The 17932-nt window shown below is 33.9% G+C and overlaps 1 protein-coding gene and 1 pseudogene across 4 annotated transcripts in view; one reads left to right on the top strand and one right to left on the bottom strand.

Moving 5' to 3' along the window:
* RICTOR (RPTOR independent companion of MTOR complex 2) overlaps positions 1-17932 on the top strand; it is a 156433-nt gene that overhangs the window by 6928 nt on the left and 131573 nt on the right. The gene's annotated exons all lie outside the window — the stretch shown is intronic.
* Positions 10673-10772, bottom strand: LOC111761421 (U6 spliceosomal RNA; annotated as a pseudogene).

Genomic DNA, 17932 nt, shown 5'->3' with positions numbered 1-17932 from the left:
AGAATAGAGAAGTATGTTCTTAAAATGCCTTTTAAAAAATAGTCTAACTAGGTAAACTGAGCAATGTATCTATCTGGTAATGATGACATTTATAAGAAAGTAGTATGTAAAGTACCTACCAATTATCTTAATAAGGGAATAAAAATGCTGGAGGAATTCAGAAAAAAAACGGAGGGGGGAGTAAAGAATGACCTAGGTAAGACCTCATAGAAAAGATAACACTCTTAAGACCTTTGAATAAGAGGGTAGCATTTGAATAGAGTTCTGAGTCAGTTTTTAAAGAAGCAATAACTTAATTTTGTGATCTAAGATATTATTCAGTACTTGCGAATAGTGTTGAGAAAAGTTCAGGTTTTTTTTTTTGGATATAAATCACTTGATTATTGAGGACCTAATTATATTTCAAACTTGGGCTCTTCTGACTTTTGAAAGTAGTGCTGGACTGGACAGATAATTGTGAAGTAATCATTTTTGTGTTGTGAGTATAAAGTGAGTGTTGTGAATATAAATGCCTGACTCCGTTCAAAACCCGAGCAGAAATTGTTTTCTTCTTCCATTATTGTATAGTATCTGTCTCTTCTCTCCTTCGTTAATGCTATTAATGGAGGGTAGTATGGATGTTCCAAGGGCTTTGTAAATTTGTTCCCAAATTTATTTCTAGTTGTATACAGTCTGGATAAATAAAGAGTATAGGTAGATAGATAGTATTTTTGTTATTCTCCATACTAAGATGATGATATTTTCTGATTCCAAAATTTAAACATGTGACCTGGCAGTGAGATAGAATATTTGATATTAAGGAAACGAATGTTTCATTGCCAAATTAGATACTCTGCCTGGCCCTTTAATGGTTAGGTAAAAGGATAAACTGTATTTGGGAAATTATTGCTGTATTAGAGCAGCAAAACAATTATTGAATTACCTTTAGTAGAGATTTTAGTAATCTTGCTCTGAATCCAGTGTAAATTCATATATTTCTTATAATGAATAAAGAGTGAAGAGGCACAGAAGTTGTAAACAAAGAAGATTGCCAAGTAATTTACTTTTAAATTACTAAGAAGGAGCAGCTTGCCAAATAAAAGACGTGTACAAATAGATATTTTTATCAGGATTTTCATATTTTGAAAAATCACATCTTAAAATAGTATTGCTAATTATTTCCATGCTTAGTGTTCATCCCTCATGTACTAAAACTTTTAATTACCCCTTTTTTTCACTCTCAATTCTGTGTGATGCACTCCCTAACGTTACCACACCACCACCACTACAACCCCCCCCAACCCCCGACCCAAGGAAAAAATAATTCTGAGAGGAATAGAATTACAGGAAGCGTGAGATGACTCCAGTGTTGGAAACACATTTTGAGGTAGGTGAGCTGTGATCTCTAATACTTAGTTATATGGCAGTTTCTCTGTGTGTGATTGGGTAGCAAGTTGAATATTATGCAACTTTGTATTCAGCACATGCATTGTATTTAAGAAATTTTAAAGCATATCTGTCCTGTATTATAGTATAAAATCACGATAATAGGATGTCTGAATATAAATAGTCATTTCCCACCTTGTTTATTTAGAATAGCTTGTGGTTTTATTACTGTAGGCTATAATTTCTATCATAACTTGGTACAGAGCAGGTTTGATTAATTCTTATGAGGTTTTTTTATGTCATAAGAATAACTCATATCAGAGTTAAGAACTTTTTTTTGGTTAGGTTTTAGATTAGCATAGCCTTAAAAAAATCTTGAAATCACTTTGTGTATTTTAATAAAAACCTGAAAAGAGCAGTTTTCTTCTTCTTCATGGTAGAATTCAGTATTATGTGCTCAGGTTTCAACATTGTTACATAAATATATACTATTTGTTTTACTAGAAAAATGTAAGAATTTATTTAAAAAGATGCTGGTTGTTCAAAAGGAAATAAAATCATGGTTAAGAGATGGATAAACTATGACAGCTGTCTTTTACTATGCTATTGTCTCTTTCTAATAGTTGGCTTTGTTTTATTTTTAAAAATTTAGACTTTATTTAGTCCTAGAAAAATTTTTTCACATATATGAATAATTGTTTCTGCATTGTAAAAGTACCACAGAGAAAAAGTATAATTATCTTTAGAACAAATATAGTACCACTAAATGTTCATCTGGTGTACCTGAATAAGAGTGGATTTGGGGAACAGTACGTGTGTATATGAAATGCTATATTTACATAATGCATATTTGGACAGTAGTTTAGAATAATTTTATGTGCTCTTCCATTCAAAGCAGGAATCTTCTCTACACTATCTGACAGGTGCCATCATCTACTCAAACCTTCCATTGATGGGTAGCTTGCTTATTCAAGGCTGTTGATTTCTTTGTTTAACAAAGGATTTTTGTTTAGTCAAATATCTAATAAAAGATTAAATTTCACTGGTTGGTCCTAGTTCTTTCCGTGAAACAATTCTTTCATTCTTTTATTTGGTAAGTATTTGTAGATAATAAGTGATAGGTGCAATCAGGTTGGCCAGCCACATGCTATTAGAGAGAGGTTCTTAACCTTTTCCTCTTGTCATATAGGCCAATAACTAAATGTTTATTGAGCACCATTATGTGTCCAGAATTGTTTTGGTTGCTAGATATTTAAGACATGGTCTTTGATTATAAGGAATAGCAGCAGCAATAGCTACCACATTTTTGACCATATTGTATGTCAGGGACTGTGATAAAAAGCTAATTTAGTCATCCTACTTACTTAGAAAATATGTATTATCCCTATATAACTGATGAGGAAAGTGACTAAAGGAGTATTCTGTGTATTGTAGGAGTGTTGATTTGAAACTCTCAGGAAGCAAACTATTAGCCGAGCTCCAAAATGTAAATTTTAACCATTTGGGAGAAAATTATTTCTAGAATTTTTACAGTTTTCCTTCTTTTCTTAAGAATATACCAACTGTATTTTAACTTTTTCTCTTTGGCTAGGATCATCATTCTTAATATTTGTTTTTGTGGTAGGTAGGAGGACAGTTTTTTCCTTCCTTAGTACCACTGGATTACTCTTCCTTTTGAATCTTGTGTGCTGCTTCATTGTTTCATTTATTTTACTTTGCAATTGTTGTTCTTATAGTTAGCAGACCTTTATTTTTGTTTTCACTTTTATTGTGTTATAGGATGGAAACTTGATAACTGGGCTTGTTAGTATTATTTGTGAAATAAATATAAATAGGTTGTGACTGTCAGGTTTTAAGGATTCCCGTTGTTAGTAATGTATATGACCTTTTGTGAATAAAGTTATAGATGATATCGAATTTGAATTTTTAGTGTCATTTTTGGAGTGCTTACTTTTGCATCCTGGTTGTTTTCTAGATAGGCAGTTGCCTCCATAGCATAGTTCAAGGTAGGTGAGGTGTGACATGGAATAGAGTTGGTATATATGTATATAATACAGATAGTGGGATTATATGAAGATAGGTAGTAAGGTACAAAATATGACTAATATTGACAAAATAGCATCTAATAAGGTGCTAAATGCATAATACAGAGACAGTCTGCCAAGCTAAGAGATTGAGTTTTACGGTCAGACAGATCTGGGTTTGAATCTTAACCCTGCTTCTTAAAATTATGACTTTAGAGTTATAAAGTTGCCTTTTCTTACTATGTTTCCTCATCTCTATTGGGAATAACTCTTACTTGAAGAGGAGTTTATATTTATTATAATTTTTGGCACATACTTAGAAATAAGTAGTTTTTATGGTGTTCTTACTTTTATGGCCAAAAAAGCAGCAAAAAGGATGAGAAAAGGGAGAGATCAGTGTGAACTGGAAAAATAAAGAAGGTGGGAGCATTGTTTCTAATTAATACATGGGTAAAATAAGGTTAAATCAAGAGATACAGGTACGAGTAAAGGCATGAAACATTTTACTGAGGGAGGAATAATGATTTAGAATTTTAGGATTCATGTTAAATTTGTATGACAGTGGGAATGTAGCAAGTCTTGAAAACTATAGATATATCAGAGACTCTCATTACTGCTAAAATACTTAGTATAGTAATAGAGCTGTAAATGTTTAAAAAAATCTTTGAAGAATAATAGAGTTCCAAAAAAAGATCTTAAATGTATAATTTAGTGAATTTTGACAAATTGAACACATTTGATAACCAGACTGAGATCAAGACTCAGGAAGTTGCAACCCTCTAGAATCCCCCATTCTGTTTCTTTCCAGGCACTACTTCTTCCACTAAGGGAGCCGCTATGTTGATACCACAGATTAATTTTGCTTGTTTTTAAACTTAATATATCATACTCATACAGTATCTACTCTTCTGTATCACCCTTATTGTTGTATATAGCATTAAAGTTATCTTAATCAAGTCTACTTATGTGTTTCAGGTATGTCATGATGTGAATGGATGCTTTCCTTTTAATGAACAGTGAATTTATATGGGTGAATACAGTTTGGGATAATTGTAGTAATATCAGCTTTCTTTAAACATTTTAAACCATTTTCTGGTTATCTCCATCTTTTGCCTTTTCACAGTAACCATTTTCATTTAGTAGGTTTTACCCTGTTAATATATCTAGATATGTGAATTTTTTTCTTTAGATTTTTTTTCTGAATGACTTTAAATAAAAATAAGTATAGAGAACCCCGTTACTTCAAAGCTACAGGTTAGAAAGAAAGAAAAATTAGAATTCCAGTCCATAAGGGTTTTATGTTGGCCTAATTAAATTAGTGGAATGATTACTGAAATTAGGTTAGTATTTCTACAGAGAAAAAAAGGAGGATGATAAACATTTAATCCTCAATTATGTAGTATGTTCATGTGGAAGTATCAATACGTATTAGTGTGTTAGATTTGCAACATGTATTTATAAATTTTTATCAAAGTTGAAAATTTGTTAGAGTAGAAACAGATGTTTCTCTTTGAAAGCATACATATTTAAACATCTGTCTTGTCACATCTCCCTTTTTTTTTTAAAGATTTATTTTTGTTTCTCTCCCCTCCCCACCCCACCCCCCAGTTGTCCGTTCTCTGTGTTCATTTGCTGCATGTTCTTTTGTCCACTTCTGTTGTTGTCAGTGGCACGGGAATCTGTGTCTCTTTTTGTTGCGTTATCTTGCTGCATCAACTCTCCCTGTGTGCAGTGCCATTCCTGGGTGGGCTGAACTTTCTTTCTCACTGGGCGGCTCTCCTTATGGAGTGCACTCCTTGCTTGTGGGGCTCCCCTATGCGGGGGACACCCCTACGCAGGGGACACCCCTGTGTGGCAGGGCACTCCTTGCGTGCATCAGCACTGTGCGGGAGCCAGCTCCACACGGGTCAAGGAGGCCCCGGGTTTGAACCGCGGACCTCCCATGTGGTAGATGGATGCCCTATCCATTGGGCTAAGTCCACTTCCCACATCTCCCTTTTCTAAGTGTGCAAAAGGAACCATTAGAATCTATGTTATCAGCTCTGGGTTTAACATATGAGGAAGTTATAAAGTAATGTGATTGATTTTCCTATAGACATGTTAGAACTTTATGAGACTAAATGAGAGTGTCTGCAATCTCATAGACACTTAGAAGCAATGTGCATGTGATCATTTTTCTCTTGCCTTTTCTTTTTCTCAGTTTCCCTCATTGGTTTCTTTTTCTCTTTTTCTATATCTGGTCTGTCTTCTGTTGCCTCTATTCTATAATAAGGATATACTTTAGAGGTTGAGTACATTTTAATTTTTCTGAACTTTATAGTATTTTATGTTCCCTGATTTAAACTAAATTTCAGTTGTCTGTTGGTTATTTTTTTTTAATCTTCAGTTGAGTTCTTTTGTACCGAGTTGATTTTTTAAAAATTACTTTTATTTAAAAATTCTAAAATTTTATAAATGTTTTATACTCACCAAACAACAATTTCCTTCCCCCACCATCCCCTGAATACTTCTAATCTACTTTCTATTACTACGAATTTGGTATTTCTAGTTATTTCACACATGTGAAATCATGTAGTATTTGTCCTTATGTTACTCGTATGTCTTCAAGGTTCATCTATGTTGCGACATGTCTCAGAATTTCATTCCTTCTTATGGCCTAATATTCCATTGTGTGTATATAGCACATTTTGTTTATCCATTCATTTGTTGAAGGACATTTGGGTTGTTTCCACCATTGGCTATTGTAAATAATGTTACTATGAACATTAGTGTACGAGTGTTGGTTTGAATCCCTCTTCTTAATTTCTGTGAGGATTTACCCAGTAATGGAATTACTGGGTGTTTTAGTTTGCCAAAGGGCTGCTGATGCAGAGTACCAGAAATAGGTTGGCTTTTATAAAGGGGATTTATTTGGGGTAAGAGCTTACATTTCCAAGGCCATCAAAAGTCCAAAAGTCAGAGATGCTTTCTCACCGAAGTCAATTGCCACATATTGAAGAAAGATGGTCACAGATCTCTGTCGAGATTTGAGCTCAGCTGAGGGCAACCAGGCACAGTCTTTTCTCTTTCCCGGCCTCCAATGCAAGTCTTGGCTGTTCTGCTTTCTTTCCAAGTTTAGCTGTAAGCTATGAGGTATATAGCAGGGCTGGTTTCCTCTTGAGCCACTCTGTGAGCCCAGCTTCTTGGGACTTTGTGCTTAAGTGGGTCTTCTTTCTTACATGGCAGGATCAAACGTGGTGGCTTCCTTTTCCTGTGTCTGTCCGTATATCGGGTTATATCAGCCCCACAGCAAGAGGGTGGAGACTGAACTTGAATCATGCCTAACTGACTAGTCCAATTAAAAGCCCTAAATCGATCTTACCAAGTACCAAAAAGCCCCTCAACTGAATTAATGCATTCAAATGGTATCACAATCAGAGGAATAGATTAGTTTGCAAACAGTCTTTATCTTTTGGGGATTCATAAAATAATCTCAAAGTGCCACACTGGGTCATATGGTAATTATATGTTTAACATTTAGAGGAATTGCCATACTACTTTCCACAGTGGCTTCACCGGCAGTACATAAGGTTCCAGTTTTTCTGTGCCCCTTTACTTATTTACCATTTTTTAAATAGTAGCTTTCCTAGTGGGTGTGAAGTGGTATCTCATTTAGTTTTGATTTGTATTTCCCTAAGGGCTAATATGCTGAGCATCTTTTCAAGTGCTTACTTGCCATTTATATATCCTCTTTGGAAAAACGTGTGTTCAACTTGTTTTCTCATATCTATAAATATATTTTTATTACAGAAGTTTGAACTTATGTGTGGAATTCCCATACAACACCCCTTTACCAACATACCACATCATTTTGGAACATTTGTTACAGATTATGACATGATGTCATCAGACTATTACCACTAATTCTGGTCCATAGTGTACATTTGGCATATTTTTTCCATAGCCCCCTGTTACTAACACAGTGCATCTCTGGTATTGATGGAAGAATATTACAGTATTGCTGTTAACTATAGTTCATAGGTTACATTAATTGTATTTTTTCCATGCTTCTCCATATTCCTACCACCCTGCAATAACAACGTACATCTTTTCTAGTTCACAGAATGGCATTCTTGCATTTGTACTATTAAACACAATTTTCATCCACCTCTGGGTTCACTGTGCTATTCAGTCCTTAGATTATTCTCCAGCTTTTTTTTTTTTTTTTTTAAGATTTGTTTTATTTATTACCCCCCCTCCCCATTGTTTGGGGTCACTGTCTGCTCTCTGGGTCCATGTGCTGTGTGCTGTCTTTGTCTGCTCATCTTCTCTTTAGGAGGCATGAGGAACTGAATCCAGGACCTGTGTGGAAGAGAGGTGTTCAGTCACCTGAGCCACCTCAGCTCCCTGGTTTGTTGTGTCTCTCTTTGCCTTTCCTCTTTTGTCTTTTTTGTTGTATCATCTTGTTGCACCAACTTGCCTTCTGCAGGAGGCACTGGGAACTGAACCTGGAGCCTCGTGGTCAGTGGAAGCCCCATCACTTGAGCCACATCTGCTTCCCTCTAGCTTTCTTTCAATTCATATTTATATTCCTAGATGACCCTTTTCAGCCACAATCCCACTTATAAGCCAGCTGCTACTCAGTATGTGTTACCATCAATTCTGTCTACTTCCACACTTTTACAGTCAAGTTAAGTAAAATTAATACATTCATGTTTGCCCATATTTTAGTTGGGTATTTGTTGAGGTGTAAGAGTTCTTTATATGTTCTGAATATGAAGCCTTTATCAAATATTTGATTTACAACTATTTTCTCCTATTCTGTAGGTTGTCTTTTCACTTTCTTGATAATGTCCTATGATGCACAAAAGTTTTAAATTTTGATGAAGTAGAATTTATCTCGTTTCTTTTATTGCTTATGCTTTTGGTGTCATATAAGAATCCACTGCTGAATCCAAGGTCATGAAGGCTTGCCCCTGTGTTATCTTCCAATAGTGTTATGGTTTTAGCTCTTACGTTTATGTTCATATTCCATTTTGAGTTAATTTTTATATATGGTAAAACATACCCAGTTTCTTTTGCATGAGGATTTCCAGTTTTCCCATCACCCTTTCTTGAAGAGATCATTCTTTGCCTGTTACATGTACTTGCCACCCTTGTTGAAAATCAGTTGGCCATAGATGAGTAGGTTTATTTCTAGACTTTCAGTCCTATTCCATTGGTCTAATATGTTTACCCAGACTGTTTGGATTACTGTAGCTTTGTAGTAAGTTTTGAAATTAGGGATTGTGAGTCCTCCAATTTTGTTCTGCTCTTTGAAAATTATTTAGACTCTTGGGGGCTCCTTGTCATTCTATATAAATTTTAGGTTTGGCTTTTCCAGTTCTGTAAAAAGCTCCTGGAATTTTCATAGGCATTATGTTGAGTCTGTAGACTGCTTTTGTAGTATTGACATCTTAACAATATTAGTCTTCTAATCCATGAACACAGGAGCCTTACTATATAGGTCTTCTTTATTTCAGAAGTTCTGTCATTTTCTGTGTACATTTCAGTTTAAGTCTTCTATGCTGCTGAAAACAGTATACCAGAAATGGATTGGTTTTTACAATGGGGTTTATTGGCTTACAAGCTTAAGTTCCAAGGTTGAGAAAAATACCAAATCAAGGCATCACAAGTGGTGCTTTTCCCCTGAAGACTGGCTGTTTGTGATCCTGGACTCCTCCGTCACATAGCAAGGCACACGGCATCTGCTGGTCTCTTCCTTTTCTTCTGGGTTTCATTACTTGAGCTTCTTGGTTTTGTGGCTTTCTCTCTTGCTTCTTCTGAACTTCATTCTTTTATAAGGGACTCCAGTAAGAGGAGGTTATTTCAGCTAAGGTGTGACGTGCTGGGCCACACCTTAGCTGAAGTAACCTAATCAAAAGGCCCTACTTAATAATAGTTTTATGCTTATAGAAATGGTTTAGCTTTAAGAACATACGTTTCTGGGGTTTATATAGCATCAAACCATCATAATATCTTTCACCTCCTTGGTTAAAATTCTTCCTAGATTTTCCTTTTTTTTTTTAATCAATTTTATTGATACATGTTAATAAAGCATGCAGTTCATCCAAAATGTGCAATCATTGGTGTGTGGTATAATCACATAGTTTTGCATTCATCACTTCAATCATTATTATTAGAGCATTTCCATTATTTCATCAATAGTAATAGTAAAAAACAAGCAAGCAAACAAGAAAATATATCGCCTCTCAGTCTCTCTCTGATTCCCCTGCTGTACAAAGCTGCTATATCTGGCTTGTTATTCTTCTTCTTATTATTATCTTATTCTTATTATCCCTTATTATTCTTGCACATTCATTCATTTATTTAGCAGTTTTTTGGGGGGGCTATATTCATGTACCATATGATCTATCCATAGTAAATAATCAATGGCTTTTAGTATAATCAAAATGTTTTGCATTTATCACTATAAAAAATTTTAGACCAATTTCATTACTCCAAAAAGAAAAACTCCATACCCCTTAGCAGTCCTTCCCCAGTCCTACATAGCCACTGATTTAATTTCATCTTTACAAATTGATTTATATTTACATTTTATTTAAATGGAATAAAAAAATATGTAGGACTTTGTGTCTGGTTTCTTTAACTTAGCATAATTTTTTTTTGTCTGATATTAACATTTTGTAGTATTAACATACAGTTGTTCAGCTTCAAAGAAAAATGGTGTTATATATACAATTTTACCCATACTCTTATTTCATGTGTGGTTTTACTATGCTATACAATGACATGTTATATTTTTTAGCTTTATTTTTAGTGATATACATAACCCTTAGACTTTTCCCTTTTATACCACTTTCATACCCACATAATAGTACTGCTAGTTAAAAACATTATGTTGACTTTCACCTTTTTTATTCATTTCCAAAGATTAACAAACATCCTTTTTATCAATTCTGCACAATTTAACCCTCAGCTTTCCATTATCTAAACTCATTTATCCTTTTATATGCTATTGTAAATTGTTTTCTTAATTTTGTCTTTGGAGCCTCCAAAGCTAGTGTATCTAAGTGCAATTGATATTTGCAAGTTGATTTTATACCCTAAAATTTTGCTGAAGTTTATTAATTCATTTATTTTAGCTTTAGTAGGTTTCTTGTGGATTCCTTTAGATTTTCTATTCTTAGGTTCATGTCATCTGTGAATTGAGATGGTTTGACTTCTTCCTTTTAAGTTTGGATCCTTTTATCCCCTTCTCTTTATTTTAATTAGAAAACTGTAGGTTTACAGAAAAATCATGCAAAAGTATGGAATGCTTCATGAATTTGTCATCCTCGTGCTGGGGCCATGCTTATCTCTGTATCATTCCAATTTTAGTATATGTGCTGAAGAAGTGAGCATTAATTTATATACCTTTTATTTCCTTTTTCTTACCTAATTGCTTTGGCTAACTTCTAGTATCATGTTTAATAGCAGTGGCGAAAATGGGCATCCTCATCTTCTTCTTGATCTTAGGGAAAATCTTTCAGTCTTTCACCATTGAGTATGATATTAGCTGTGTGTTTTTCATGAGTGGACTTTATCATGTTGAGAAAATTCCTTTTTATTTCTGGTTTTCTGAGTGCTTTTATTAAGAAAGGATGATAGATTTTGTGAAATGCCATTTCTTTGTTGAGATGATGGTGTTTTTTTTTCCTTTGTTCTATTAATATGGTTTATTATGTTGATTGATTTTCATATGTTGAACCACTCTTGCTTTCCTTGAATAAATTGAATCACCATTGCATTCCTTGGTCATGGGTTATAATACTTTTAATGTGCTGGTGGATTTAGTTTGCTTGCAAGCTAAAGGATTTTTATATATGTATTCATAAGGGAAATTGGTCTCTAATTTTCTTGTGCTACTTTTATCTGGCTTTGGTATCATTCTATTGCTGGTTTCATAGGATAAATTAATTTTTTTAGTGCTTCTTCCTGTTCAATTTTTAGAAGCTATTGGGAAGGATTGGTGTTAATTCTTTGAATGCTTGGTATTTACTAGTGAAGCCATCTGGTTCTGTGCTTTGATGGGTTGTTTTGATTAAGGTTCCAATTTCTTGATATAAATCTGTTGAGACTCTTTCTTTTTGATTTAGTTTTGATAATTTGTTTCTAGGAATTTGTCCATATCACCTAAATTATCTAATTTGTTAGCATACTATTGTTCATAGTATTCCCCTTTAATTCTTTTTTATCTGGAAGGTCAGTAATGGTGTCACTTTTCTCACTCCTAATTTTAGTTATTTGTGTTTTTGTTTTTTCTTTTTAATTTGTCAGACTGGCTAAGGGTTTGCCAGTTCTATTGTTGTTTTTTTTTTTCTTTCAAAGAACCAGTTTTTAGTTTTGCTGATTCTGTCAGTTTTCTAATTTATTTCATTTTTCTCCACTCTAATCTTAATTATTTCCTTTCTTTCGCTAATACTGGATTTACTTTGCTTTTCTTTTTCTGGTTCGTTAAAATGTGAAGTTAGGCTATTTGTGATCTTGTTTTTTTCATATAGATATTTTTAGCTATAAATTTCCCTCTGAGAACTGCCTTAAGTTTTGCTCTGTTGTGTTTTCATTTTCATTAATCTTTACATATTTTCTGATTTCTCTTTTGATTTCTTTTTAATCTATACATCATTTAAGGGCATGAGGTTTAATTTTCACCTATTTGTAAATTTTCCAGTTTTCCTTCTCTTACTGATTTCTAGCTTCATTCCATTTGTTTGGGAAAGATATTTGTTTGATATTATTATTTAAAATTTATTTAGACTTGTATTGTGCCCTAATAGATAGTCTTTTCTGGAGAGTCACCAGTGTTTATTTGTGAAGAATATGTATTCTGTTGTAGATGGATGAAATGTTCAATATATGCTTGTTAAATCTAGTTGGTTTATAGTGTTGCTCAAGTCCTCTCTTTCTTATCTAATGTCTAGTTGGTTTGTCGTTATTGAAAGTGGTGTACTGAAATCTCCAACTATTTTAGAACTGTAAAAATATAGTAAAAATATACAGTAAAAATAACCTTTAATTCTGTCAATGTTTGCTTCATATATTAGAGGATTCTGTTGTTAGGTACATATGTGTTTATAATTGTTAGGTCTTGTTGAATTGACCCTCCTTTATCTCTTGTACCAGTTACTTACTTAAAGTCTCTTTTGTCTGATGTTAGTATAGCCACCCTAGCTCTCTTTTGGTTGCTATTTGTGTGGTATATATATTTTTCCATCTTTTCACTTTCAATCTATTTGTATCTTTGGATCTAAGAGTCTCTTACACACAGCACATACTTGGATTATACTTTATTCTGCCGGTCTCTGCCTTTTGATTAGAGAGTTTAGTCCATTTTCAATTAAAGTAATTGTTGAAATGGCAACAATTCACCAATTTTTTTGTTATGTCATATACTTTTTTTGTCCTTCCTTTCACCATTGCTATCTTCTCTTTTGTTTAGGTATTATTTTCAGTGAACTGTTTCAAATCACTTCTCATTTTCTTTTGTGCAGATTTTTTAGATTTTTTTGACTAGCATGATGATTACCTTTAACCTCTGAAATGTGTTAAACTTTATTTTTTAAATTGATAACCTCTAACTTTAATAGCCTGAACATATTCAACTCCTATATCCTTCTTTCCCCCTCCTTTATGTTGTTATCACAAATTACATATTTATGCATTGTGTACTCCATAGTGTAAGTTTACAATGTTTTTAAAAATCAATTTGTGTTTTAAACTATGTAAGAAACAAAAATAATGGTGTTACAACTGAAAATTGCAGTATTACTGGCATTTATATTTACCCATATAGTCTACTTAGTCTGCAGGTCTTTATTTCTTCATTCAGTTTCAGGTTATTTTCTAGTGCCCTTTCTTTTCAACTTGAAGGACTCCCTTTAGCATTTTTATAAGGCAGATTTACTGGTAATGAACTCCTTCAGCTTTTGTTTATATGGAAGTATCTTAATTTCATCCTAATTTTTGAAGGACAGTTTTTCCTGATATAGTATTCTTGTTTGACAGGTTTTTTTTTTCTTTCAGCACTTTGAAAGTTACTCTCCCTTCATGGTTTCTGATGTTAATCTTACTAAGGATCCTTTGTAGTTGACACATTACTTCTCTTGCAGTTTTTAAGAGTTTCTTTTTATATTTGGGTTTTGACAGTTTAACTGTAAGGTGTCTTGTCTGTGGATCCCTTTGAATTTATCCTCCTTGGAGTTTGTTGAGATTCTTAGGTTTCTGTGTTCATGTCTTCAGATTTGGGAAGTTTTGGTCCATTATTTCTTCAAATGATTTTCTGTCCCTTCTCTTTTCCTTCTGGGACTCCTAGTTTACGTATGTTGGTATGCTTGATGGTGTGCAACAGGTTCTTCAGGTTCTGTTCATTGTTCTTATTTTTCCTTTCTGTTCCTCAGACTGGATAATTTCAGTCATTTTTTTCTTCAAGTTTCCTATCTTTTCTTCTGCCTGTGCCAGTCTGCTCTTAAACCCATCTGTTGAAGTTTTCACTTTATTCATTGTACTTTTCAACTGTTGAAATAGTATTTGGTTCTGCTTTATGCTTTCTGTTTTATTGAATTCTCTTTTTTCCATATATAGTTTTCTAAATTTCTTCTAGTTTGTCCATGTTTTCTTTGAGCTCATTGATACTATTTAAGAGATTAGATTTAAGGTCTTTGATTATTAATTCCAGTGACTGAGTTTTCTCTGGTATAATTTCTGTCAAATCCTTTCTTCCTGTGACTGGGCCATGTGTTTCTATCTCCTTGTATGATTTGTAATTTTTTTGATTAAAAACTAGACATTCTGTGTATTATATTGTGATCATTGTGGAAGTGTAGTTCTCCTACTTCTCAGGAATTTCTCATTTTTACTTTTTCAGGAGGACCACCTGTTTTTGACTTTTCCTCAGGGATCCAAGTAAAAAGAAAAAAAAAGGAAAGGAAGGGAGGGAGGACAAGCAAAAAAAGAGCAATATAAAAAAAGGATTGTGGTTAATGAAATAAATACAGGAATGTTCTATTACAAGGTGTTAAGAATATGGTGAAACATCAAGAAAATAAAACTGATGTGACTTATAGACTATGGTTAACAATATTGTAATATTTTTGGAGCAGAACAGCAATATTGTAATATTTTTGGGACAGAAGCAAGGAAAGTATTATATTAATGCTAAAGGTCAAAAATGGTCAAAAATTTTTTTCTCTATTTATTAACAAAAAGACCAATCTGCGTTAATCTTTGTGTCTTTCTGAACACTGGAGGAATATTTGTTTTTAGGTTTAGATGAAATAAAAGTGCCCGGACAGAACTTTTCTGAAGTAATGCTTCCATAATGCATTCAGGCTGCCTTTTTTCTGTTGTTTTATTTTTTAAATTTGAAACAAAGTTTGAATTAGGAAAAAAAAGGTGTGCTGCCTCTTCAGATTCTTCAGATAGATATGAGTGGGAATCTGGAAACAGCTGCTGCTGGCAAAGCCAAAACTGAAGCTGGTTTTTCAAGGACCTGATTGATTGACCTCACTGTATATCCCCAGCTTTTTGGAGGATGGGGTTTCCTCTGTCCCACGCTGGCACCTGCCACTTCTGGAACCCTACCTGCTTGTTTCTGCACCAGCCTCTGTGGGCCCAAGAAATGTCAATGGTTGCTGGCTTGTGTGTGTTCTAATAAAAGCACGAAAACTCAGCAAAATATTCCTTCGTCCAACACTCCTGTGATTATTCTGAGTGTCCAATCTTGTTCTAGAGTAACTGTCTAGTTAATTCTAGTTTCTTTTTCTGGCTCATTAATTTTCCTGGTGGAGGGTGTACGATTTGTACAACTTCCTACTCCACCATTTTACATCCGACTAGTTGGGTATGTTTTGATAGAAAAAAATTCTATCCATATTTTATTGCTTCTCCCCAAGAAATGGGAACTGATTATTTCATAGGAAATGGATTAAATACTTGAAAGCAGTTTTGAAAGTGCTTAGTAGGAATTTATAAGGTAAAATTTAATTTGCTTCAACATTCAAAAGCAATAGACTAAATATGAAGCAAGTTGTGAAGCAAAAATAGTGAACTATACTGGAGGTGAAGAAATTTATGATGAATTTCATTTTCTAAATGATGATAATTCAAAAATATTACTATGCAATTTAAGTATTTTAAAAAATGTGTAAAATTTTTTATGCATATACTCTTTTGAAGTATGGGAAACAGTAGATTTAGAATTCCCTGAGGATGGGAACTTTTAGTAACCTTTATAATATATAAATAATAGATATTTTTGCTGGTTCTGAGTATAGATTATTTAGTTCACTGAATTGATTTGAGTATTGATTATTAGCTACCAACAAAATACCTGCTTTTAGTGGCAGCTTTTGAATGATTGCTTGTGAGGTTCTATTAAGAATGACAAAATGCAATAAATCTATATTTTTAACCATTTTTCCAGATTGTATTACGTATTGCTCTTGCATATATGGGTACATCATTTTGTTCAACTGTATTAAATAACTTTTCCTAGATGAGAGCTGAAAAATAGTATATATTGTAAATTGTGGGTTGTTTGACATGATCAGAATATGGTCTAAAATCACATTTTGATTACTAAAACATGACCAAATTTGGTGAGTCTATCAGTTAACATACATTCCATAAATTATATATTTCTAAGTAGATGTTTCTTTCCAAGCAGTTCTCTTGGAAGGTCATGTTCTTGTTCCAGTGATGTTACTACTGTTTAAAGAATTTTTAAAATTTGGCTTCTGAAAATTGCTGAAGTCCTTTAAATGTGCTGTTTGGTTTGTCCTTTGGGAATGAATAGGAGTTTGGGGAATGTCAAACAAAAAAATAAGATCCAAGTTGTGCAATTCACTAATTCATTAATTTATTCACTCATTTATTTGTTGAGTACCTGCTATATTTTCGGCACCGTCAAGTATTGGAATGTTGTGTGTGAAAAGTTAAATTTTTTTTTAAAACAAACTACAAATATGTGATGACCATCATTATATAATCCAGTCCCTGCCAACCTTTACAACAACTCATTTCCTAACTCTTTCCCCTTGTTCACCTTGGTGAAATCGCTTCCTTTCTAGACAATCCTGATCATAGTCTCTCTCTTTTTTTTTTAAAGATTTATTTATTTATTTATTTCTCTCCCCTCCCCCCCCACCCCGGTTGTCTGTTCTCTTTGTCTATTTGCTACGTCTTCTTTGTCCGCTTCTGTTGTTGTCAGCGGCATGGGAATCTGTCTTTCTTTTTGTTGCATCATCTTGTTGTGTCATCTCTCCGTGTGTGTGGCACCATTCCTGGGCAGGTTGCACTTTCTTTCGCGCTGGGTGGCTCTCCTTACAGGGCGCACTCCATGCATATGGAGCTTCCCTATGTGGGGACAGGTGGCAGGGCACTCTTTGCGCACATCAGCACTGCGCATGGGCCAGTTCCACACGGGTCAAGGAGGCCCAGGGTTTGAACCATGGACCTCCTCCCGTGTGGTAGATGGACGCCCTAACCACTGGGCCAAGTCTGCCGCCCTGATCATATTCCCTTTTCAGGGCCTTTATATGTCTACTTTCTATCTGGATTATTCTTCCCATAGTATTTGTATGGCTTGCTCCCTCACTTCATATAATTCTCTCTTCAGATGTAGCCTTATCTGTGAGGCCTTTCTGATTATTCTATCTAAAATAGATCCCATCTCTATGAATTTCTATTCTCTTATGTTGCATTTTCTTCCATAGCCCTTGTCACTGCTGACATTACAGTATATATTTTATTTTCTTTCTCCCTAGAATGTAAATTTCACGAGGACGAGTACTTCATTTTGTTCACCATTGTATCCCCAGTGTCTTAAATAGTCCTGGAACGTTGTACATACTCAATAAATATTTGTTGACTGACTATTTTGTGTTTTATTTAGCTTGAAGTCTCCAGACCAGTTGTTTTCATTGCTAACTCAACGTCTTAACCATGTGGTCAAGTACTTCAAACTTTCTCTTTTAAACTTACTAATTATCTTATTATTCTAAAATCTTTATATTTCCCAGATGAATTGAGCAGTATTTTGTGCCAAATCAGAAACCCAGGAGACATCCTAGCCTCCTTCCTTGTCCTTATTTCGCACATCAAATTTATGACCAGATCGTATGATTTTACCTGTAAAATCTGTTCTCTCGATTTCTGTTGTGAAGAACTTATTTAGATCCCTTAGTTCTTTTTCCAGATCATTGCGTTGGCTTTTTAAATATTCTCCCTAATCTCGTTTCATCCTTTCCCAATCTACTCTTTTCATTGTAATCAACAAGTTTTCCAAAGAGTAAACTTTAACTTACCCAGCAGTGCAGTACATCTTCCTTTTTTGGATGTTCATGTATACTACATACTTATTTTCTTGCAGTATTGATAAAACTTATTCACATGTCTGCCTCCTTTGATAACAATTGACAAATATTTATTGACCTTTACTATGTGCTGGGTACTGATTTTTTGTTGGTGATATTGTGGTAAAAAGAACACAAACAATTGGCAGTGTGAATAAAAATTTTTAGTTA

Source organism: Dasypus novemcinctus, chromosome 2 (genome assembly GCF_030445035.2).
Source record: "Dasypus novemcinctus isolate mDasNov1 chromosome 2, mDasNov1.1.hap2, whole genome shotgun sequence".
Lineage (NCBI taxonomy): Eukaryota > Metazoa > Chordata > Mammalia > Cingulata > Dasypodidae > Dasypus > Dasypus novemcinctus.
The sequence above is the reverse complement of the archived record's forward strand: the minus strand, read 5'-3'. Positions and strand labels throughout refer to the sequence as shown.